This window comes from Sapajus apella, unplaced genomic scaffold, assembly GCF_009761245.1.
Source record: "Sapajus apella isolate SASKATOON/1434 unplaced genomic scaffold, GSC_monkey_1.0 scaffold125, whole genome shotgun sequence".
Lineage (NCBI taxonomy): Eukaryota > Metazoa > Chordata > Mammalia > Primates > Cebidae > Sapajus > Sapajus apella.
The window spans coordinates 1,958,335-1,983,200 of record NW_022437065.1 but is presented as its reverse complement, the minus strand read 5'-3'; the positions used below and the strand labels follow the sequence as shown (position 1 = coordinate 1,983,200).

The window sequence follows — 24,866 nt, the reverse complement described above, 5'->3', positions numbered from 1 at the left end:
GGCAACTGAGTTGTCCACATTCCACTTTTACAATTCAAGAAACTGATGCCCAGAGAGGTTACACAATTGTTCCAAGTTCACACCATTAGCAAGTGATAAAGCTAGTACTTGAGCCTAAGCACTCTGGCTCCAGAATTCAAACTTTGATCCACACAATCCCATCCAGTGGATAGCTGATTGCTAACCCTCTTTTTGATGGCTGGTGATCAAGAGAGGGTGGCAATCTGGACTCTCCTCTCCTGTCTTCCTGCAAGTCTATTAGGAGTCAAGCGAAATGGATTTTCTCAGGGCTCCATTCTCCTAAGAGGCAGCCAGACAGACCACCTTCTATGGAGGCTCTCCCAACACCTGCAGCCGGAGTGGTTCTCTCCAGGCCAGGAGTTATGAAGACAGCCTTCCTTTCTCTGACTTGTCCCACTCTGCTGCTGCCCACCTCATGTAGGAACACATCATAAGTGCTTGCCTTGTGGAAGCGAACCCAATCAGTGTCCCTCTGCTACCAGAGTTAGTGACAGGTGATTGCATCAGGACACTGAAACAGCAGCCAGGGCCTGGATGCCTGTGTTATTTACTGGCCCATCATGTATAATTTCAGAGTTTAATTTTATCTTCACAAACTTACAGGTGCAAAATGCAGGATAAAGTTCTTTAAGGGGCCCCTGTGAGAAACCAGGCTACACTTGTCCTCCCTCCCCACACCCCCAAGAGCTCTCAGGGTGGCTCACTCAAATTAAATCATTACTGAGGAGGAATAATCCTGGTAGGTTCAGAAAATCAGTTTTAAATTCAGCCTGCTAGCAAAATTCTGAATGTATTTACTTTCTAGATTTCATTTCTCCATCCATATTAAAGCTCCGTGGCATTATCAATTATGGGTTTATTGCAAAGCACAATAGGATTCAATCTGGAGGATGCCTCGGGCTATGTCTTAGGAGGACGATAAAGCTAATAGTAATGGGTCTACAACTTCTAAGGCTAATTTCCACAGTTACAAATTTCATAAATAAATAGAAGCCATGTCAGTTTACAGTCACCCAGCTTGAGGTCTCTCAGACTGATAAAATAGGATCTTCCAGAGATCAGGGGGCTTCTCTCTGAGTCTTGGTGGGCTGGCCTAAAGTTTCTCAGATCCCCCAAGGAAGAGAAATGATGATCACTTCAGATGGAACCCTTTAGGACTCTTCTGCTGCTCCTCTGACCAGGCCATGAGTTGGTTTTGATGAAAATGGACACAAAAGCACAGCCAGCCCTGGAATCCAGGAGGTTGGTGGTACAGCCTCAGCTCAGAATCCAGCCAACCTTTGCAACTTGGTTTAAGATGGGCTGTTATGCACTACTGCTGCCATGCTTAGCCAGGCTTCAGGACTCCAGACAGGTTGGAGGTGTGTTTTATTCAGTCTGAGGCCTCTGTTGTCCTCCAGGAAAGAACAGGCAGCAAGGACAAGGAAGTGGTGGTGTAAGGGAACAATTTCTACCCTCCTGTTGTTCTCAGCTAGGTGCCTCTTATACAGAGAGGATGGGCCCTATCCACAGCTTCTCTGATGCCTGTACTCACATATGTTTTACCTGGACTGCAATGTGGTCTCAGACACTCTGGTGTACAGAGCTGCATCCTCTGGCAAGCTTCAGCTAGAGGCTGAAGCTCAGGCTCACCTCCAACTGGCCGCATTCCACCTCATGTACAGACCTCTAGTCTTTCCATTTTTCTACTCCAGGCTGAAATAGCACCCTTGGCTAATGCACAAGTACAACCCAGAAGTGCAAGGTTAACACCTGAAGGGGCAATCTTCAATCAATGCAGGACAAGAGCCAGGGATAAATGTGCTTGCCTCCTTTATTTCAGATGGACAAGTCCAGAAGCATTCTATATACTTCCCAGGATGTCCTAGCAGGGTCAAATCCTGATTCCTGTGGAAGCAACCCTAAAACACACTTCTATTGTATTGGATTTTCCCTCTTTTTTGTCTCCTTCATGCCCCCCTCTTTGGGATCCTGGGATCACCTCTTGAACGCCCTGCACGCAAGTCTAGATCTCAGGTTCTGACTCCAGAAGAAACAAACTAAGACAGATGCACGTCATTGGATTCATTCATTTGAATAAGATAAAGGCAGGGTATCTTCCCACAGCTCTTGTAAAAGTGCACACATATAACTTGGCAGGGGGAAGAAAAGTCCTTTCCTCTTTCTTATTCATGAGGAAGTTCCACCAAGGGAGTTATTTGTCACCTGGGAAGGCAGAGAGAGAGGAGAATCAAGAGATGTAAGATTATTAATGAGAAGTTGGAGGGGTGGAAGGGAACAGGGAAAAAGAGGTCCTGGGGAACCAGGACTCAGCAAGAGTGACAAGAGCAAGGGCAGGCAGCAGGTTGTGTGCTCTAGGCCGTGAGTGTGTGTGTGTGTGTGCACGTGTGTAAAGTGCCTATGTAGAGGGGACTTCACAGCTTCCAGGCAACATAAAGGGGCATTCTTAGGTGAGAAAGGGCCTCGGTCCTAAGACAGTGTACTAGGGTCAAGACCCAGTGACAAAACTTTGCCTGAAACTCGAATCTGACTGGACACAGCTTCTGTCCTCAACAGTGACCTCTAGATGCCAGTAGGGTCCATGAGGTTGCACAGTCACAGCTGGAACACATGAGGTAGATAAACAACAATGCCAATGCAAAGATCAGTCAACAGGTGTCTCAGGAGTCTTTGAAAGGTCAACTCAGTCTAAAAACAACACCTATTAGCATGGCTGCCATTGATTACAAGCTTACTATTGTCCCAGGAACTGTTCTAAATTATTTGCCGCTATTAGCTATTTAATCCTCATGACAACTTTATGAGGTAGTACTATTATTATTCATTATCTACAGATGAGGAATCTGAGGTATAGTGACTAAAGTTACACAACCAGTAGTGGTAGACTAGGATTTGAATCCAGGCAATTATATGAGCAAGGCAACATATTTGGTGCTTTGGAAACATAGATGTCATGTGGGACACATTTCTGGCATTCAAGGAATCTAACATTTATTGGGGGAGACAGACATTTACACAAATAGCAAAGATATGAAGCAAAAGGAAATAAGCCTCAGAATAGCCTCTAGGGTACTATTCTCTTAAATAGTCTCTGATTCTATGACTTATGTCTCATTCTAGCTTTATAAGAACAGGCGCTTGGAAGTGTTGGGGTGGATGTGCTTAGGGTCCCAGGAGTGGATGAGGTTAAGTTGATGTTTTAATTCAGATGAAGTCATGCCTTGTTGATGCTGCTTGGGAAAAGGGCTGATTTTCCTTTAGGGATTCTTGCTGAATCACCCCCATATGTATCTCCATTCATTCATTCAATCACTCATTTATTCTGTAAACCCATATTAACCCCTCTAGCTCCTGTGTGCATGCCCCAACTTGTTTCAGGTATAATAAATGTTCTGGGAAATCATTCTAGACAGGATCTCCCTATGTCTGTACCCTGCTGAGTAGGCAGCAGGCCAGGGAATCCAACACACTTCCTCCCCAGAGTTGACTAGACCAAAAATGGTCACTTGACTTATGGCAGTAGAGTAGGGTCGGTAGGTCTTCCATAAGCTATGCTGAGCCAATTAAACTGTGATTCTACAAAACTTGAAGCAAAAGGAGCAGTCTTCTTCGCATCTGTAGTTGATACCGAAACTTGCAAGGGCTTATAGATTCAGGACTTGGGTGGCTCTGATGGGGTATGCATATTCAGTAAGTGAAGGAATCCTCTCAATGGGAACCTGAAGGCTCATACAGAGAGTTCTGGATGAAAGATATCATATAGCCCCTCAGATAGAGTGAGTCCCTCAGTTCCTGAATTTATTCCTGGTTCCAGTTTATAGCAGACTTGCTGGTCTCCATTTCCTGCTCTTGAGATTTTGTGAGATCTGCGTATTCACAGATTTTTTTCCTTTACAGACAGAAAAACTTTTTATTATTTACTTTTTAGACCAAATGGAATTAACTGTTATATTATGGCACACTACAAATAATAGGAAAACATATAAAAGAAGGCAAGGGAATGTACATAATACATGTTTTCTTCTAAAATATAGAAAAATGTTTTCCTTTAAAACATAGAAAGAACAGTTGCAAACATATGAAGTCAAAATCCAGGCTCTACAATACAAAGGGTCAAAGTGGAATAATGATAAATGTTCACAAAAGGAAATGCTAATTGTAAATTCATGTCTAGGAGAACATTACACTTTACAACTACAATTGAATTTATTCATTCACACATTAAAAATACATTTATTGAGTACCCATTATCAGCCAAGAACTTTGTTAAACTTGGGGAATATGGGGTTGAATCTGTCATAGATTATGACCTCAAAATGCTTACAGCCCAGACAGGAAGACAATAAATTAGATAGGCAATAAGAGTATGCCTAGAAAGTTCAGGGAATTACAGTAATACAATAATAAAAAAATTAGTGTGGCTGGAAATGAAAGAAATGAAACTCCTGAGGTGCCAGGCTCAGATTAAAAGTGAAGTTTGAATAATAAACTCATGAATTGATGCTGCAGCATTGAGACTTCTATCAGAAAGACTATAGATAGGCCTTAGTAGTTAGGGGTTTGAGTTTGAGTGTGGATGTGAAGTCAGAAAAGATGGTCTTGGTCCCTCATAAAATAAGAGAGCTGAAACAGATCTTTGCATAAAGTTGATACCTCGTAAGAATGCAAAAGGATAGTGCACAACTTTGCCATCAGTCCAGGATAGTGGCAAGTATCCTCTTCTCTTTTCCCCAAACTCTGGGCCGTAAATAAAAAGTGCTTTATAAGAAATCAAAGCCATTTGGAGTCTAAATTTACACTATATGTATGATATAAGAATTCCACAAGGCATAAAATTATACATAAAAGACAAAACTCCTCTGTAGCAATACTGCCACACTCCAGGGTGAAAAAGACTCCCATGCAACCATCTAAGAAAGGCTATTGAAGATGACATCACAATCAAAAGACAATTACAAGCCATATGAGGACATGATTCAGCATAAAGAAGAGTCAGCAAAAAAAACAAACACATAAATAAAATATAAGCACCCTAAGAACATGAGGTAACAGGACAACTAAGACTGTTAAGAAATTTAAAATAGTTAAAAGAAGTATAAGTTACAATTAAAAAATGTGACAGTATGTAAAAACATAGCAGATACAGTTAAACAAGAAACGAGTAGAATTTCTGAAAATGAAAAATAAAGGTTACTGAAATTAAAAATCTAATAGATGAGTTGAACAGAATAAGAGACAGAGCCAAGGAAAGGATCTGTGAACCTCAAGATAGAGCAGAAGAAAGCACCTACAATGTACAGTGAGATAAAGTGACAGGAAAAAAAAGAGTTGGAGAACATGGAAGATATAATGAGAAGGTTTAATGTGTGTCTAATAATGTCTCCGGGAATAGAGAGAATATAAGAGTATGGCTAAAATGTATATGCTGATGGCAGATAACTTTTCAGAATTAATGAAATGTATGAATCCTCAGATTCAAAACACAATGAACCCTGAGGTAAATGAAAATTAATCTACAATTAAGTGCATCATAGTGAATAGCAAAGACAGATAGGAAATCTCAAAAACTTATCAAGAGTAAAGGAAAAGCATTTACAAGGAGCAACAATTAAATGACAGCAGCAGATTTTGCAGCAGCATCAGTGTGGGCCAGAAGAAACAATGGCTGAAGAGCAGAGAGAAAAAGAGTTGCAGATTCAGATTTTTATACCCATCTCAACTATTACTCAATAGTGAGAATGACAGTGATCAAACATAGCATTACTAATAGTGAGTCCACATGTGCATCCCCATATGGTGCAATATGAAATAGGTAGTGTCACCTATGAAGTATTCTTGTCAAAAAATGTTTAACCTAAAAAGAAAGAAATAAGGGGGCTCTTCTGGATTAAAAGGGATTTAAGAGACATAACAGCTAAATGCAATATGTGATCCTTGGATTGAGTTCTGATTTGAATGAATCAGCTACAAAAGCCATTTTTGGAACAATTGGAAAAACGTGAATATAGACTGGATATAAGGTGATGTTAGAGAATTACCCATAATTTTATTTGTTTGTATGATAAAGATATTGTGTTCAGGTTTGAAAACTTTGTGTGTGTATGTGTGAATTCTTCTAACTTTATTTTTTTAATTATTATTTTATGTTCAACGGTACATGTGCAGGTTTGTTATATAGGTAAACTGTGTGTCATGAGGGTTTGGTATACAGATTATTTTGTCACTCAGATAAGCATAGTACCCAATAGGTAGTTTTTCAGTCTTCACCTTTCTCCCATCTTCCACCCGCAAGTAGGCCTTCATGTCTGTTCTTCCATTCTTTGTGTCAATGTGTACTCAGTGTTTAACTTCTATTTATAAGTGAGAACATGCAGCATTTGGTTTTCTGTTTCTGTGTTAGTTCACTTAAGATAATGGCCTCCAGCTCCATCTATATTGCTGCAAAGGACATAATCTCATTCTTTTTTATGGCTGCATAGTATTCCATGGTGTATATGTACCACATTCTTTTATTCAGTCTACCACTGATGGGCACTTAGATTGACTCCATGTTTTTGCTATTGGGGATGGTGCTGCAATGACAACACACATGTGTCTTTATGGCAGAACAATTTGGGCATTGCTGGGCTCCATGGGTGTGGGATCTGCTAAGCTAGACCACTTGGCTCCCTGGCTTCAGCCAGGGATTGGGCATACACACAATCTCGGGGTTGCTGGGTCAAATGGTAGTTCTAAGTTTTTTGAGAAATCACCAAATTGCTATTCACAATGATCAAAATAATTTGCATTCTCATCAACAGTGTATAAATGTTCCCTTTTCTCTGCAACCTCGCCAACATCTGTTATTTATTATTATTTTTTGACTTTTAATAGCCATTCTGACTGGTGTGAGATAACCATCTCATTGTGGTTTTGATTTGCATTTGTCTCATAATTAGTGATGTTGAGCATTTTTCATATGCTTGTTGGCCACATGTATGTCTTCTTTTGAAAAGTGCCTATTTGCATCCTTTGTCCATTTTTTAAATGAAGTTGTTTGTTTTTTGCTTATTAATTTGTTCAAGTTCTTTTTAGATTCTGGATATTAAACCTTTGTTGGATGCATAGTTTGCAAGTATTTCTCGCATTCTGTAGGTTGTGGCTGGCAAGATGGCCGAATAGGAACAGCTCTGGTCTGCAGCTCCCAATGAGATCAACACAGAAGGCAGGTGATTTCTGCATTCCCAACTGAGGTACCCAGATCATCTCATTGGGACTGGTTAGACAGTGGGTGCAACCCACAGAAGGTGAGCCAAAGAAGGATGGGACATTGCCTCACCTGGGAAGCACAAGGGGTTGGTGAACTCCCTCCCTTAGGCAAGGGAAGCCATGAGGGACTGTGCCATGAGGAAATGTGCACTCCAGCCCAGATACTATGCTTTTCTCATGGTCTTTGCAACCCACAGACCAGGAGATTCCCTTGGGTGCTACACCACCAGGGCCCTGGTGTTTCAAGAACAAAACTTGGTGGCCATTTGGGCAGACACCGAGCTATCTGCAGGAGGTATTTTTTTCATATCCCAGTGGTGCCTGGAATGCCAGCAAGACAGAACCATTCACTCTCCCAGAAAGGGGGCTGCAGCCAGGGAGCCAAGTGGTCTAGTTTAGCAGATCCCACACCCATGGAGCCCAGCAAGCTAAGATCTACTGGCTTGAAATTCTCGATGCCAGCAAAGCAGTCTGAAGTAGACCTGAGACACTCGAGGTTGGTGGGGGCAGAGGCATCCACCATTACTGAGGGTTGAGTGGGCAATTTTCCCCTCATGGTGTAAACAAAGCTGACGGGATGATCCAACTGGGCAGAGCCTACTGCAGCTCAGCAAAGCCACTGTAGCCAGACTGCATCTCTAAATTCCTCCTCTCTGGGCAGGGCCTTTATTAAAGAGAGGCAGCAGCCCCAGTCAGGGGCTTATAGATATAACTCCTATCTTCTGGAAACAGAGCACCTGGGGGAAGGGGTGGTTGTGGGCACAGCTTCAGCAGAGTTAAACATTTCTGACTGCCAGCTCTCAAAAGAGCAGCAGATCTCTCAGCATAGCACTCAAGCTCTGCTAATGGACAGACTGCCTCCTCAAGTAGGTCCCTGACCCCCATGCCTCCTGACTGGGAGACACCTCCCTGCAGGGGTTGACAGACACCTCATACAGCAGAGCTCCAACTGGCATCTGGCAGGTGCCCCTCTGGGACAAAACTTCCAGAGGAAGGAACAGGCAGCAATCCTTGCTGTTCTGCAGCCTCCACTGGTGATACCCAGGCAAACAAGGTGTGGAGTGGACCTCCAGCAAATTCCAGCAGACCTGCAGCAGAGGTGCCTGACTGTTAGAAAGAAAACTGACAAATTGAAAGGAATACCATCAACAACAACAAAAAGGATGTCCACACAGAAACCCCATCTGAAGGTCACCATCATCAAAGACTAAAGGTAGATAAATCCATGAAGATGAGGAAAACCAAGTGCAAAAACGTTGAACATTCCCAAAACCAGAACACTTCTTCTCCTCGAAAGGATCACAACTCCTTGCCAGCAAGGGAATAAAACTGGATGGAGAATGAGTTTGATGAATTGACAGAAGTAGGCTTCAGAAGGTGGGTAATAACAAATGCCTCTGAGCTAAAGGAACATCTTCTAACCCAATGCAAGGAAGCTAAGAACCTTGAAAAAAGGTTAGAATAATTGCTAACTAGAGTAACCAGTTTAGAGAAGAACATAAATGATCTAATGGAGCTGAAAAACATAGTATGAGAACTTTGTGAAGCATACACAAATATGAATAGCTGAATCAATCAATCAAAAGAAAAGATATCAGACATTGAAGATCAACTTAATGAAATAAAGTGTGAAAACAAGATTAGAGATAAAAGAATGAAAAGGAACAAAGACTTCAAGAAATATGGGACTATTTGAAAATATCAAACCTATATTTGATTGGTGTACCTGAAAGTGATGGGGAGAATGAAACCAAGTTGGAAAACACCCTTCAAGATATTACCCAGGAGAACTTCCCCAACCTAGCAAGACAAGCCAACATTCAAATTCAGGAAATACAGAGAACACTGCAATGATATTCTTTGAGAAGAGCAACCCCAAGCCACATAATCATCAGATTCATAAAGTTTGAAATAAAGGAAAAAGGGCAGCCAGAGCAAAAGGTCAGGTTACCTGTAAAGGGGAGCCCATCAGGCTAACAGCAGATCTCTCTGCAGAAACCCTACAAGCCAGAAGAGAATGGGGCAATATTCAACATTCTTAAAGAAAAAAATTTTCAACCCATAATTTCATATCCAGCCAAACTAAGCGTCATAAGCAAAGGATAAATAAAATCCTTTACAGACAAGCAAATGCGGAGAGATTTTGTCACCACCAAGCCTGGCTTACAAGAGATCCTGAAGGAAGCACTAAATATGGAAAGGAAAACCCAGTACTAGCCACTGCAAAAACATATCAAATTGTAAAGACCATCGACACTATGAAGAAACTACATCAACTAATGGGCTAAGCAGCTAGCCTCATAATCACAGGATCAAATTCACACATAACAATATTAACCTTAAATATCAATAGGCTAAATGCCCCAATTAAAATACACAGACAGGCAAATTGGATAAAGAGTTAAGACCCATTGGTGTGCTGTATTCAGGAGACGCATCTCACATGCAAAGACACACATAGGCTCAAAATAAAGGGATGAAGGAACATTTATCAGGCAAATGGAAAGCAAACAAGCAGGCATTGCAATCCTCGTCTCTGATAAAGTGGATTTTAAACAAACAAAGATCAAAAAAGACAAAGGATGGCATTACTTAATGGTGAAGGGATCAATGCAACGAGAAGAGCTAACTATCCCAAATACACGTGCACTCGATACAGGAGCACGCAGATTCATAAAGCAAGTTGTTAGAAACCTAAAAAGAGACTTAGACTCCCACACAATAATAGTGGCCATCTTTAACACCCCACTCTCAATATTATACAGATCAACGAGACAGAAAATTAACAAGGATATTCAGGACTTAAACTCAGCTCTGGACCAAGCAGACCTAATAGACATCTACAGAACTCTCCAACCCAAATCAACAGAATATACATCCTTCTCAGCACCACGTGATACTTATTCTAAAATTGACCACATAATTGGAAGTAAAACACCCCTCAGCAAATGCAAAAGAACAGAAATCATAACAGTCTCGCAGACCACAGTGCAATCAAATTAGAACTCAGGATTAAGAAACTCACTCAAAATCACACAGCAACATGGAAGCTGAGAAACCTGCTTCTGAATGACTACTGGATAAATAACAAAATTAAGGCCAAAATAAATAAGTTCTTTGAAACTAACGAGAACAAAAACTCACCACACCAGAATCTCTGGGACACAGCTAAAGCAGTGTTTAGAGGGAAATTTATAGCACTAAATGCCCACAGGAGAAAAAGATCTAAAATCAACACCCTAACATCACAATTAAAAGAATAAGAGAAGCAAGAGCAAACAAACTTAAAAGCTAGCAGAAGACAAGCAATAACTGAGAGCAGAGCAGAACTGAAGGGGATAGAGACACAAAAAAACCTTCAAAAAAAACCAATGAATCCAGGAGCTTTTTTCTTTTTGAAAAGATTAACAAAATAGATAGATCACTAGCCAGACTGATATAGAATAAAAGAGAGAAGAATCAAATGAACACAATAAAAAAGATAAAGGGGATATCACCACTGATCTCACAGAAATACAAACTACCAACAGAGAATACTATAAACACCTCTATGCAAATAAACTAGAAAATCTAGAAGAAATGAATAAATTTCTGGATACATACGCCATCCCATGACTAAACCAGGACGAAGTAGAATCCCTCAATACACCAGTAACAAGTTCTGATATTGAGGCAGAAATTAATAGCCTACCAACTAAGAAAAGCCCAGGACCAGACTATTCACAGCCAAATTCTACCAGAGGTAAAAAGAGGAGCTGGTACCATTCCTCCTGAAACTATTCCAAACAATAGAAAAGAAAGGACTCCTCCCTAACCCATTTTATGAGGCCAGTGTCATCCTGATACCAAAACCTGACAGAGACACAATAAAAAAAGAGAAAATTTCAGGCTAATATCCCTGATGAACATCATTGTAAAGGTCCTCAATAAAATACGGGAAAAGCAAATCCAGCAGCACATCGAAAACCTTATCCACCACGATCAAGTCAGCTTCATCCCTGGGATGCAAGGCTAGTTCAACATATGCAAATCAATAAACATAATCCATCATATAAACAGAACCAATGACTAAAACCACATGATTATCTTGATAGATGAAGAAAAGGCCTTTGATAAAATTCAATACCCCTTCATGCTAAAAACTCTCAATAAACTAGGTATTGATGAGACATATCTCAAAATAATATGAGCTATTCATGACAAACACACAGTCAATATCATAATGAATGGGCAAAAGCTGGAAGCATTCCATTTAAAAACTGGCACAATACAAGGATGCCCTCACTCATCACTCCTATTCAACATAGTATTGGAAGTTCTGGCCAGGGCAATCAGGCAAGACAAAAAAATAAAGGGTATTCAAATGTGAAGAGAGGAAGTCAAATGGTCTGTGTTTGCAGATGACATGATTGTATATTTAGAAAACCCCATTGTCTCAGCCCAAAATCTCTTTAAGATGATAAGTAACTTCAGCAGCCTCAGGATACAAAATCAATGTGCAAAAATCACAAGCATTCCTATACACCAATAATACACAAAAAGAGAGCCAAATCATGAGTGAACTCCCATTCACAATTGCTACAAAGACAATAAAATACGTAGGAATACAACTTACAAGGGATGTGAAGGAAGTCTTCAAGGAGAACTACAAACTATTGCTCAAAGAAATAAATGGAAAAACTACCCATGCTCTTGGAGAGGAGGAATCAATATCATGAAAATGGCCATAGTGCCCAAAGTAATTTATAGATTCAATGCTATCCCCATCAAGCTACCATTGACTTTCTTCACAGAATTAGAAAAAACTACTTTAAATTTCATATGGAAACAAAAAAGAGCCCATATAGCCAAGACAATCCTAAGCAAAAAGAACACAGCTAGAGGCATCATGCTACCTGACTTCAAACTATACTACAAGGTACCAGTACTATGCTGTTTTGGTTACTGTAGCCTTGTAGTATCTCTGTTTTGATACCAGTACCAAACAGCAACAAAATAGACCAATGGAACAGAACAGAGGCCTCAGAAATGACGCCACTCATCAACAATCTGACAAAAACAAGCAATGGGGAAAGGATTTCCTATTTAATAAATGGTGTTGGGAAAACTGGCTAACCATATGCAGAAAACTGTAACAGGACTCCTTCCTTACACCTTATAAAAAAATTAACTCAATATGGATTAGAGACTTAAACATAAGACCTAAAGCCATAAAAGCCCTAGAAGAAAACCTAGGCAATACCATTCAGGACATAGGCATGGGTAAAGACTTCATGACTAAAACACCAAGAGCAATGGCAACAAAAGCCAAAATTGACAAATGGGAACTAATTAAACTAAAGGGCTTCTGCACAGCAAAAGAAACTTTCATCAGAGTGAACAGGCAACCTACAGAATGGAAGAAACTTTTTGCAATCTATCTATCTGACAAAGGGCTAAAATCCAGAATCTAAAAATAACTTTAACAAATTTACAAGAAAAAAACAACCTCATCAAAAAATGGGTGAAGGATATGAACCAACAATTCTCAAAAGAAGACATTTATGTGACAAACAAACATGAAAAAAAGCTCATAATCACTGGTCATTAGAGAAATGCAAATCAAAACCACAGTGAGATGCTATCTCACACCAGTTAGAATGGTGATCATTAAAAAGTCAGGAAACAACAGATGCTGGGGAGGATGTGGAGACATAGATATGCTTTTACACTGTTGGTGGCAGTGTAAATTAGTGCAACCATTCTGGAAGACAGTGTGGCAATTCCTCAAGGATCTAAAACCAGAAATACCATTTGACCCAGCAATCTCATTACTGGGCATATACCCAAAGGACTATAAATCATTTTACTATAAGGACACATGGACATGTATGTCTATTGCAGCACTGTTCACAATAGTAAAGACTTGGAACCAACTCAAATGTCCATCAATGATAGATGGATAAAGAAAATATGGCACATATACACCATGGAATATTATGCAGCCATAAAAAAGGATGAGTTCATATCCTTTGCAGGAACATGGATAAAGCTGGAAACCATCATTCTCACCAAACTAACACAAGAACAGAAAAGCAAACACTGCATGTTCTCACTCATAAGTGGGAGCTGAACAATGAGAACACATAGACACAGGGAGGGGAACATCACACACCAGGGCCTGTTGGGCGTGGGGGATTAGAGGAGGAATAGCATTAGGAGAAATACTTAATGTAGGTGACGGGTTGATGGGTGCAGCACTTGTATACCCATGTAACAGATCTACACATTCTGCACAAGTATCCCAGAACTTAAAGTATAATAATAATAATAATAATAATAATAAAGAAATGCTACTGATTTTTGTACATTAATTTTGTATCCTGCAACTTTGCTGAATTTGTTGATCAGAAGTTGTGGATAGAAGCTTTTGGGCAGAGACTGTGGAGTTTTCTAGGTATAGAATCATATTGACTTCAAACAGAGATAGTTTAATTTTCTCTTATTTGGATGCTTTTTATTTCTCTCTTTTGCCTAATTGATCTCGTGAGGACGTCCACTAATATGTTGGATAAGGGTGGTGAGAGTGGGCATCCTTTTCTTCTTCTGATTCTCAGAAGGACTGCTTCCAGCTTTTGCCTATTCAGTATGATGTTGGCTATGGGTATGTCATAGATGGCTCTTATTATGTTGAGGTATGTTCCTTCAGTGCCTAGTGTGCTGAGTATTTTTAACCTGAAGAGATGTTGAATTTTATCAAAATCCTTTTCTGCATCTATTGAGATGATTATCTGGTTGTTGTTTTTGGTTTTGTTTATGTGATGAATCACATGTATTGACTTGCATATATTGAACCAACCTTCTATCTGAGAGATAAAGCCTACTTGTTCATGGTGAATTAGATTTTTGATATGCTACTGGGTTCAGTTTGCTAATATTTTGTTGAGGATTTTTGCATCCATGTTCATCAAGGACATTAGTCTGAAGTTTTCTTTTTTTCCTATGTCTCTGTCATGTTTTGGTATCAGAATAATGCTGGCCTCATAGAATGAGTTAGGGAGGAGTAGCATTTCCCCAATTTTGCAGAATAGATTCAGCAGGAATGGTACTAGCTTTTTTTTATACATCTGAAAGAATTTAGCTGTTAATCTATCTGGTCCTGGGGTTTTTCTAGTTGGTAGAGTTTTTATTCCTGATTCAATTTTAGAACTCATTATTGGTATGCTTAAGGTATCAATTTCTTCCTGGTTCAATCTTGGCAGGTTGTATGTTTCCAGGAATTTATCAGTTTCTTCTAGGTTTTCTAATTTATGTGCATAGAGATGTTCTTAGTAGTCTCTGAGGGTTTTTTGTATTTCTGTGGGGTTGGTGTAATGTCCCCTTTATCAATTCTGATTGTGCTTATTTGGATCTTTTCTCCCTTTTGCTTTTTTAGTCTAGCTAGCAGTCAATCAATTTGACTTTTTCTTTAAAATAACTGACTCATAAGAAATGTATATTTTGTGGATTTGGGGTTGAGAGTTCTATAAATTTCTATTAAGTTTGCTTGGTCCAGATCTGCATTCAAGTCCTGGATTTCCTTGATGGTTTTCTGTCTCACTGATTTCTCTAATATTGACAGTGGAGTGTTAAAGTCTCCCACTATTATTGTGTGGGAGTATGAATCTCTTTGTAGGTCATTAAGAACTTGCTTTATGTATCTGGGTGCTCCTGTATTGGGTGCATATACATTTAGGATCATTAGCTCTTCTTGTTGTATTGATCCTTTTACCATTATGTAGTGCCCTTCTTTGTCTCTTGATTTTTGTTGGTTTATAGTCCATTTCATCAGAGACTAGGATTGCCACCCCTGCTTTTTTTTTTTTTTTTTTGCTCTCCATTTGCTTGGTAAATCTTCTTCCATCCCTTTATTTTGAGTCTATGTGTATCTCTGCACATGAGATGAGTCTCCTGAATACAGCATACTGATGGTTCTTGGCTTTTTATCCAATTTTCCAGTCTGTGTCTTTTGATTGGGACATTTAGCCCATTTATATTTAATGTTAAAATTGTTATGTTTGAATTTGATCCCGCCATGTTGTTACTGGTTGGTTGTTTTGCCCTTTGGTTGGCATAATTTCTTCATTGCATCAATGATCTTCACTGTTTGGTTCTTTTTTGCAGTGCCTGGTACTGGTTGTTCCTTTCTGTGTTTAGTGCTTCCTTCAGGAGCTCTTGTAGGGCAGGTCTGGTAGTGACGAAATCTCTCAGCAATTGCTTATCTGCAAAGGATTTTATTTCTCCTTCACTTGTGAAGCTTAGTTTGGCTGGATATGAAATTCTGGGTTGAAAGTTCTTTTCTTTAAGGATGTTGAATATTGGCCCCCACCCTCTTCTGGCTTGTAGGGTTTCTGCTGAGAGATCTGCTGTGAGTCTGATGGGCTTCCCTTTGTGGTTGACTCAACCTTTGCCTCTGGCTGCCCTTAGCATTTTTTCCTTCTGTTTCAACCCTGGTGTATCTGATGATTATGTGCCTTGGGGTTGCTCATCTAGAGGAGTATTGTTGTGGTGTTTTCTGTATTTCCTGTATTTGAATGTTGGCCTGCCTTGCTAGGTTGGGGAAGTTCTTCTGGATAATATCCTGAAGAGTGTTTTCCAGCTTGGATTCATTCTCCCCATCATCTTTTGGTACACCGATGAAGCGTAGATTAGGTCTTTTCCCATAATCCCATATTTCTTGGAGGCTTTGTTCATATCTTTTCACTCTTTTTTCTCCCTTATTGCCTTCTTGTTTTATTTCATTGAGTTGATCTTCAATCTCTGATATCCTTTCTTCTGCTTGATCAATTTGGCTATTGAATCTTGTGTATGCTTCACGAAGTTCTTGTGCTGTGTTTTTCAGCTCCATCAAGTCATTTATCTTCTTTTCCAAGCTGGTTATTCTAGTTAGCATTTCGTCTAACCTTTTTTCAAGGTTTTTAGTTTTTTGCATTGGGTTAGAACATGTTCCTTTAACTCAGAGAAGTTTCTTATTACCCACCTTCTTAAATCTGCTTCTGTCAATTCATCAAATTCATTTTCCATCCTGCTTTGTTCCCTTGCTGATGAAGAGTTGCGATCTCTTGGTGGGGGAGAGACATTCTGATTTTTGATGGTTTCATCCTTCCTGCACTGGTTTCTTCCTATCTTGTTGGATTTATATAGCTTTGATCTCAGGTAGCTGCTTGGGGAGGTGGCCTTTCCTTTGTCTGTTTGCACACAAAGAGTGGAGCATCACACAGTGCAGTCAGTTGCAGGGGCCTTGGGAAGGGACAGCGGGTGGTGTGGAGAGTGGGGAGAGATAATGTGGGGAGAAATACCAGGTATAGGTGATGGGGGGATGAAGGCAACAAACCACCTTGCCCTGTATGTACCTATGCAACAATCCTGCATGATCTGCACATGTACCTCAGAACTTAAAGTAAAACTTAAAAAAATAAAAAATAAAAAAATAACCAACTCATAAATTCATTGATCTTTCATATGGTTTTTCATGTCTCAATTCCCTTCAATTCAACTCTGATTTTGGTTATTTTTTGTCTTCTGCTAGCTTTGGATTTGGTTTGCTCTTATTTTTCTTGTTCCTCTAGGTATGATGTTAGGTTGTTAATTTGGGATCTTTCTAACTTTTCAATGTGGGCATTTAGCACTCTAAGCTTTTCTCTTAACACTGCTTTAGCTTGTCCTATAGATTCTAGTATGTTGTATCTTTGTTACCATTAGTTTCAAATGATTTTTTAATTCCCCTCTTAATTGCATTGTTTACCCCAAAATCATTCTGGAGCAGGTTGTTTAATTTCCATTTAATTGTATGGTTTTGTATGATCTCCTTAGCATTCGTTTCTATTTTTTATTGTGCTGTGGTCAAAAAGGGTGGTTGGTAGGATTATTTTTAATTTGCTGGGAATCGTTTTATGGTTGAGCATGTGATCAATGTTAGAGTATATGGCATATGCAGATGAGAGGAATGAATATTCTGTTATTTTTGGATGAAGAGTCCATTGGGTCAAGTGTCAAGTACAGGTCCTGAATATCATTGTTAGTATTCTTCCTCAATGATTTGTCTAACACTGCCAGTGGGGTGTTGAAATCTACCATTATTATTATTATTATTATTATTATTATAATGTAGATGATTATCTACATCTGTTTGCAGGTCTCTAAGTATGTGTTTTATGAATCTGGGTGCTCCTGTGGTGAGTACATATATATTTAGGATTGTTAGGTCTTCTTGTTGAATTGAACCCTTTACCGTTATGTAATGCCCTACTTTGTCTTTTTTGATCTTTGGTGGTTTAAAGTCTGTTTTGTCTGAAATTAGAATAGCATCTGTGGGACCAGATGACCGGGGCAGACATATGCTGTCTCTACTATTACTGATTAAACAAATATAAGTTTGATTTACTTATTAGATTATAGAGTTCACAGTACACTGAAGTTTATATCCTGAAATAAACAATAGTGAATGAAAAGGACAGCACAAAAGAGAACAGCTTGTAGCTTGTAAAAGCACAAGCAAAAGCAGTAATGGGAGGCCTAAAGTTAGAGTGTCTGAGAGTGCCCCATTAACCGTGGCACATCCACAGTGTGGTTGCAAGTCAGGAAAACACTGCATTGGTCCCACGAACTCCTTTCCAACATGGGGTCTGCACAGGGGTCTCGTAAGGAGGGCCTGTGTAAGCACCTGGGAAAGGTCAGTGACCTCTGCTCACAAGATCCGGGAGGGTCTATGCAGATGGGAGCTGGCAAGGCAGGAAGGCCTTGGGGGAAGAGATAGTGGAACACCTCCTGCTCTGCCTATGTTTTCAGAATATGGGGTAATCTTGGTTGCCCTATGTCCACAGTGCTTGGGAGATAAAAGCCCCTTAATGCATTGTGTGTGGTCAGATCAGGTGGCACCCTACCTGCTGTGTTCTCGTGCAGCTGCATATCGATAAGATAAGATCGGTAGTAAAACTTGGTATACTAGATTAGCTTCTTTTAGAAGAGCCACCCCTTTCATTGTAGTCTAATGATGCATGCTTCTCCCCCTGGCTATCTTGCTCCACAATAGTTTCAAGGCCTCCCCTGATAAACCACTCCCCCTGCTTTCCACCCCTCAGTTAACAAGTGTGTGCACCTAATAAAAACCTGTGGAAACCAGAACTAGGGGCCAATGTGGTCCTCATACTTTACGTTGGTCCACTGGACCCACACTTAAACTCTGTTTCTGTGTCTTTGTCTTTATTTCCTTTCTCAATCCCTTGTCACTGCTGGGGCTTGGGGCACCCACAAACAGGGTTGGGGCTGGTACCCAACAAGCAACCCATGATTTGTTTCTGTTATCTGTTTGCTTGGTAGATTTTTCTTCATCCCTTTACTTTGAGATTATGGGTGATGTTGCATGTGAGATGGTTCTCTTGAAGACAGGATAGAGTTGGATCTTCCTTCTTAATCCAATTTTCCATTCTGTGCCTTTTAATTGGAGGCATTTTGCCTGTTTACATTGAAAGTTTGTATTGGTATATGTGGATTTGATTCCGTCATCATGCTGTTATCTGGTTATTATGCAGACTTAATTGTGTGGTTGTTTTATAGTGTCAATGGTTTACATAGTTCAGTGTATTTTTGTGGTGGTCAGTAACGATCTTTCATTTCCACATTTAGCACTTTCTTAAGGACTTCTTGTAAGGCAGATCTGGTGGTAACAAATTCCCTTCAAATTTTCTCTTCTGAAAAATATCTTATTTCTTCTTCTCTTACGTAGCTTAATTTGGCTGGATATAAAATTTTTGGTCATAGTTTCTTTTCTTTACAAATGCTGAATATAGGACCCCAATCTCTTCTGGCTTATATGATTTCTGTTGAAAGGTCTGCTGTTAGTCTGATGGGGTTCCTTTTGTAGATTACCTGCCCCTTCTCTCTAGCTGCCTTTAGCACTTTTTCTTTTGCAAATCTGATGACTATGTGTCTTGGAGATGGTCATTTTGTATATCTCACAGGAGTTCTCTGCATTTCTTAAATTTGAATGTTGGCCTCTCTAGCAAGGTTGGAGAAGCTTTCATGGATGGTATCTTCAAAGATGTTTTCCAAGTTGCTTTCTTTCTTTCTCTCTCTTTCAAGGATGCCAATGAGTTGTAGATTTGGTGTCTTCACATAATCCCATATTCTACAGAGGTTTTGTTCATTCTTTTTTATTGCTTTTCCTTGATTGTTGTCTGATGGAGTTAATTCAGAGAACTGGTCTTCAAGCCATGTGATTCTTTCCTCAGCTTGGCCTATTCTGCTTTCAATACTTGCAATTATATTATAAAATTATTGAACTGAGTTTTTCATCTGTATCATATTAGTTTGGTTCTTTCTTAAAATGACCATTTCATCTTTCAGCTCCTGTATCATTTTACTATATTCCTTAGATTCCTTGCATTGGGTTTTGAATTTCTCCTGAATCTTGAGAAAAGGTTTTTTTTTGTTGTTGTTGTTGTTGTTGTTGTTGTTGTTGTTTTGAGATGCATATTGAAGTACTTAGAAGTGTGGATAAAGTGGAATAATAGAGAAAAATTTAACAAAAAGACTATCTATACAGTATATTCAGGAGATAAGAAACCAACAAAGTATGTTGAAGCACCCCAGAACAATAGGGGTTCCCAATCACAGGTCTTAAGAGACAGGAGGGAGCAGTTACTGGGACCTAAAAAAAAAGCAGCCATGGCTGTAATTACAGACAATCTAGTGGCAGAAGCTGTGGACTCTAGTGGGAACACACAACCACTGCTCACTCTGGGCCCACCTTCTGATTTTCTGTCTGATCCTCCCATTGGCCAAACCCAACTAAGAGCAAGAGGTCAAGGGAGTGTAAGGATGTAGTCCAGAGAGTTCAGCTTCTCAAGAAAAAAATCAGGATGGGGAAGAGGATAGGGTCAAAATAAAAGTATTCTGCTCTGGCAAAAATGTGAGGATGCCTATAATAAATGAAGCAACATGGCATATGTTAACAATTGTTAAATCCACATGGAGAATATGCATGTTTGCTGTATTATTTTTCCTACTTTTCTATATATTTGAAATTTTTCATAACAAAAAGTGGAAAGAAAGTGAGGGTGAAATAAATGTAGACATTTTAAAACAAAGCCTGAAAGAACATTCAGTTATGATCTAAACTGGAAGAATTACTGAAGTATTGACTTTAGAAATGAAACCCAGAAGGAATCTGTAGGAAGTGAAAAGCAATGATGAGTGATGAATTTGGTAAATATATGAGTAAATCTAAATGAGAATTAGCTCTTAAGAAATAGCTGGAAATTACAGATCCATGTGTAAAGTGATATTGTGGATGTAGAACAGAAAAGAGGACATCTAAAGTAAACAGAAAAGGAGAGTTGTGGAGGGCTTCTTGAGAAAGGAAGTAATGACTAATTGACCAGACCAGTGTTAAAAAGTTAAATTGGATTTATCAAAGAGGAATTAGAGGAAATGAAAAATCCAGGTAGAAGGAACAGTATGAGAGACAGCAGGGATGATTCCAAAGATACTTTGCATTTGAGACACTTGAATGGTAAGAGATTCCTTTGGGTGATATGTTAAAAGTTAGATCTTTAGGGATCTAAGCTAAAGTCTGGGGAGCAACTGAAGAATTTTATGCAAAGAAATAACCTGATCAGATCTGTATCTTAGAAATGAAACTCAAGCTCACTTTTGGAGGACTGATTTGAGAGTTCAGAGGGGAGACAGATAGCAGTTGCAGCAATAAAGGACATTGAAGCAATCAAGGTGAGGCAGAATGGATGTCTGAACTAAGGAAGTGACAGTAGTGATAGAGAAGAAACTGATTCAAGAGATAGTCTAGAAGTCAAATGAATAAGACTTGGTGATTGATAGGGTGTGGAGCAGTGGGGAATGGCCCTCAGCTTTGCCTGGGTTACTGATGTATGTAGGTAAAATCATAGGACTATCAAATTTTGGAAGGAGCAGTTTGGGAGGAAAGATGATGGCTCAGTTTTCTTCAAGTCTAAATACTTAAATTTGAAGCTATGAACTAGGAGGTAAAACCATAGACATCAAATCTAAATTCAGAAAAGGAGAAAGTGCAAGGAGAGCCATAAAATCTTGGCTATTTCTTATATCAGAAAGAAAAAATTTCCCAGAGCATATTCCCCCCAACACACACACATACATATTCTTTCCCTTACATCTTCTTGGCCAGAATAAATTGAGTCATATGACATCCCTAGCATCCCAGGAGGCTGGGAAAATGAAGAAGAAAATTGTCATAATTGGCTTAGACAAATCATTGTTCAATGCCTGGGAGTAACATAATGCTCCCAAACAAAATTGAATTTCTACTAGCAAGGAAGAAGCGGGGATGGGTACTAGGCAGACGACTAAGAGTGTTTGACCCATATAATCATACTAACCAGGGCTGGGGTTTGGGAACTCTTGAAGATGAACTGCAGGGGAGGGTAGATAAGCTACCACCAGACACTCTACTCCAAAGCATAGAGGTCAGTGCCAGGAGATTCCTAACTTCCTGGTGAGCTTAAAGAGTGTGGAGAATCGGCTTCATGTCAAGATACATCAGATTGAGGGACAGATGCCAACGGTGATTGAAAATTTCTTACCTCAATAGGTTTTTCTGGAATCCAAGACTGTGCTGAATGTGTAGAAGGGAAGTTTGATGGGCCCAGCTGGAGGAATTCAGGGAGGCAAGGAGTAAGTGAAACAAAAGTCAAGTTAATGTTAGGTTTGCCCTTAGATGCAGCTTAAAAATCATTCCTAACTGATGCAGTATGCTACAGCTTTAGTTTTGTTCCGAATTCCAATGTCAATAACTCATCCTACCCCTAGGTTCTCACCTTCATCCCCACAAGGTCTCCTGGGTCTTCTTTGGTTTTTGCTTATCTAGGGCAGGAGTCTGGTCCCCATGTAGAGCCAGATGCCTGTAACCCCTCTTTCTGAGAATCAATTTCATAGATGCTACCTGCCTGCCTTGACTGCCTAGAATTGCTGTCCCAAAGCCCATCATAGCCCTGCCTGGCTGATCTTCATTATAGTAGAAATTCCTTGAGGAAGAGTAAAAATGGTATCTGTCATCCATCTTTCCAACTTCCATAGTGCTTCATACAAAGTTCCCCTGAAAACTTTTGTTATACTCAATTGCATTAACCTGAAGAGGAATATAATTTAGTGGTTAAGAAAGCAGTTTCCAGAGCCAGACATTCTGGGTTCAAATCCCAACTCTGCCACTCTCTGCTATATGATCTTGGGCAAGCAGTGGTGTTCAGCAATACCCTTTGAGGGGGTAATAATAGTACTAACTTCCTTAAAGATTGCTTTGAAGATGAAGTGCACTTGGATCAATGCCTGTGTACAGAGAGTACTAGGTGTTTGTTCTTTTCATTAAAGAAGCAGTTAATCATGAGTTGAGGGCATCAAGGCTACTCCTGGGGAAAGAAGACATTATTTGGCTTCATTCCCTCCTACCACCCTCTCCTTTATTCCTGTCTCCTTCTATGGAAACCTTCTTTCTCATTTCTCATGACCTTATTGATGTTGCTCCCACCTGCCCCTGCCTTCCAGGCCAGTAACATCTGCTCCAAAATGACTTTCTTGCCCCTGAATCTTCTAAACCTCTTAGTCCCAGCTACTTGTCACAGAAGGAAGAAGTCTGGTCTGAGCCACTATTTTGTTCTGCAGTGTTAGTGTCTTACACCAGATTAATATTTCGCCCCTCACCTCTGCAAGGATGTTTTTATATCAGTAGAGCAGGCTTCAACACAATGGGTCAAGGGAAATATTTTTAGAAAGAGAATATTAGGGAACCCTGCTAGTTACCCTTAAATTACCACCTAGGCTACTGTCCACATCAGTTACAAGCCAGCTGTCAAATGAACTATCCATTGTGTGGGAGAAAGGGCTAGGGTATGGTTGACAGGGCAGTGTAGGAACTCCTAAGTGGACCACTTGCCCTTAATGGAACTAAGGATCCAAAGAATTTCTTCTGCCTCTGATCAGCCCGGCATCCCCAGAAATATGTCCTTTGGCAGGGCCTCTATTTGTTCCAGTACCAGAGCATGAAGGGATACCAGTGACTGAATTCAGGTCAAGAGACTAGAAAAAGGAGACTCTGAGATCCCTTCTGGACTGTCTTGAAGCAAGCTGGTACCTGTCTCTTTCACCTCACACTCTCTCCTTCCTCCCAAAGGGAAAGTTAGTTCAAAGAAGAAAATACAAGGGCACATAGAACTTAGAATAATGCCATACCACTACTAATAGTAAGATTATGTCTTAGTTAGGGCTTCTATAACAAAATGCCATAGACTAGTTGGCTTACAAACAACAGAAATTTATTTCTCATAGTTCTGGAGGCTTGGAAGTTCAAGATCTGGATGCTGTCATGGTCTTGTTATGGGGAATCCCTGCTTCTGGGCTGAAGACAGCGAGCTGACTTCTCCTTGTATTCTCACTTAGTGGAAAGAGAATGAGATAGCTTTCTGGTCTCTTTCTTGTAGACAGGACACTAATCTTATTTATGCGGGTGCCACCTTCGTGACCTAATTGCTTCTTAAAAGAATTACCTATTGATACTATCACACTGAGTCTTACAGACTTGTCAAATTAGGATACAAACCAACAAAGAGAGATTTACCTATATACCATGTCTGTCAGCTGTCCCTCTGCTCTTAGATCCATCCCTGCTGTACTTTTAATGGCAAATAACTACATATCCCAGGCCCCCTTACCCTTTAGCTTCCAGTTCAATTTGACCAATGAGAGACACTGGTGGAAGATTGGAGAGCAGGAGGAAGAGAGAAGTCAGAACACTTCATTTCCCTCACTCTCAGTTTCCTATCGCATCTCTGGCAGCAGAGACATTCCAGCTCCCACACAACAACCCCTCCTTCTGTGGTCACAGCTCTCTGGGGAGTTATCACCATGGTTTAAGCTCACCCTAGATGGCTCCAGGCCCTGAACTCCATAAGGCCATCCCTTCCCTGTGTCCTTTGAGACTTTGAGGTGGTAGCAGCTTCCCATGTTGCTGATCTCTGGATTGCCTCATAAGTCTCTGTTTGGCTTTTTCTCTCTTCCAATTTGTGTGTGATCAATTCTCTGAATTAACTTGAAAGGCTTGGAGAAGTTTCTGTTTTCCTGTCTAGATCCCGATTGATACACATACATTGTACCCATAAAACATATGTATATATGTACATACTCTTGGAAAAATACAAATATAACATGAATGCATATCTCTTCGTATAATCAAAAAGTTAAACATGGAGCTCATTCATGACTTTTGGTGTTTGTTTCCCTCTGTGTTTTTTCAGAAAAGTACCAACACCTCTAGTGTTGTGGCTTGCCACTGGAAGTGACACTCAGGTCACCCTCTGATCCCACAAGTGAGAACAGTGCCACAATTAATTTTTATTGCACATACATGTGGGGAGATACCTGCTTGGCATCCATGTGAGAGTCATAACTCTCTTAAATTGATGTGTCAGCGAACTAAAACTCAATATTTTTTTCACACAGTATATTTTACAGTCAGAGGCCCTTCCCTAATCGGAATAAAGCAATTTGGCTCCCTGTCATTGCTCACTGAAAACATATGAGCTGGTTGGCATTTC

The 24,866-nt window shown here is 39.9% G+C and overlaps 1 long non-coding RNA gene across 2 annotated transcripts in view; it reads right to left on the bottom strand.

Moving 5' to 3' along the window:
• Nucleotides 1-995: 995 nt before the first annotated feature.
• Nucleotides 996-24,866, bottom strand: part of LOC116539053 — a 45,164-nt gene continuing 21,293 nt past the window's right edge. For both annotated transcript variants that reach the window (XR_004263901.1, XR_004263900.1), the window contains 2 exons: nucleotides 21,864-21,929; nucleotides 996-2,226 (listed from right to left, as the gene is read on the bottom strand). This is a non-coding gene — a long non-coding RNA (uncharacterized LOC116539053). The remainder of the gene's footprint in view (nucleotides 2,227-21,863; nucleotides 21,930-24,866) is intronic.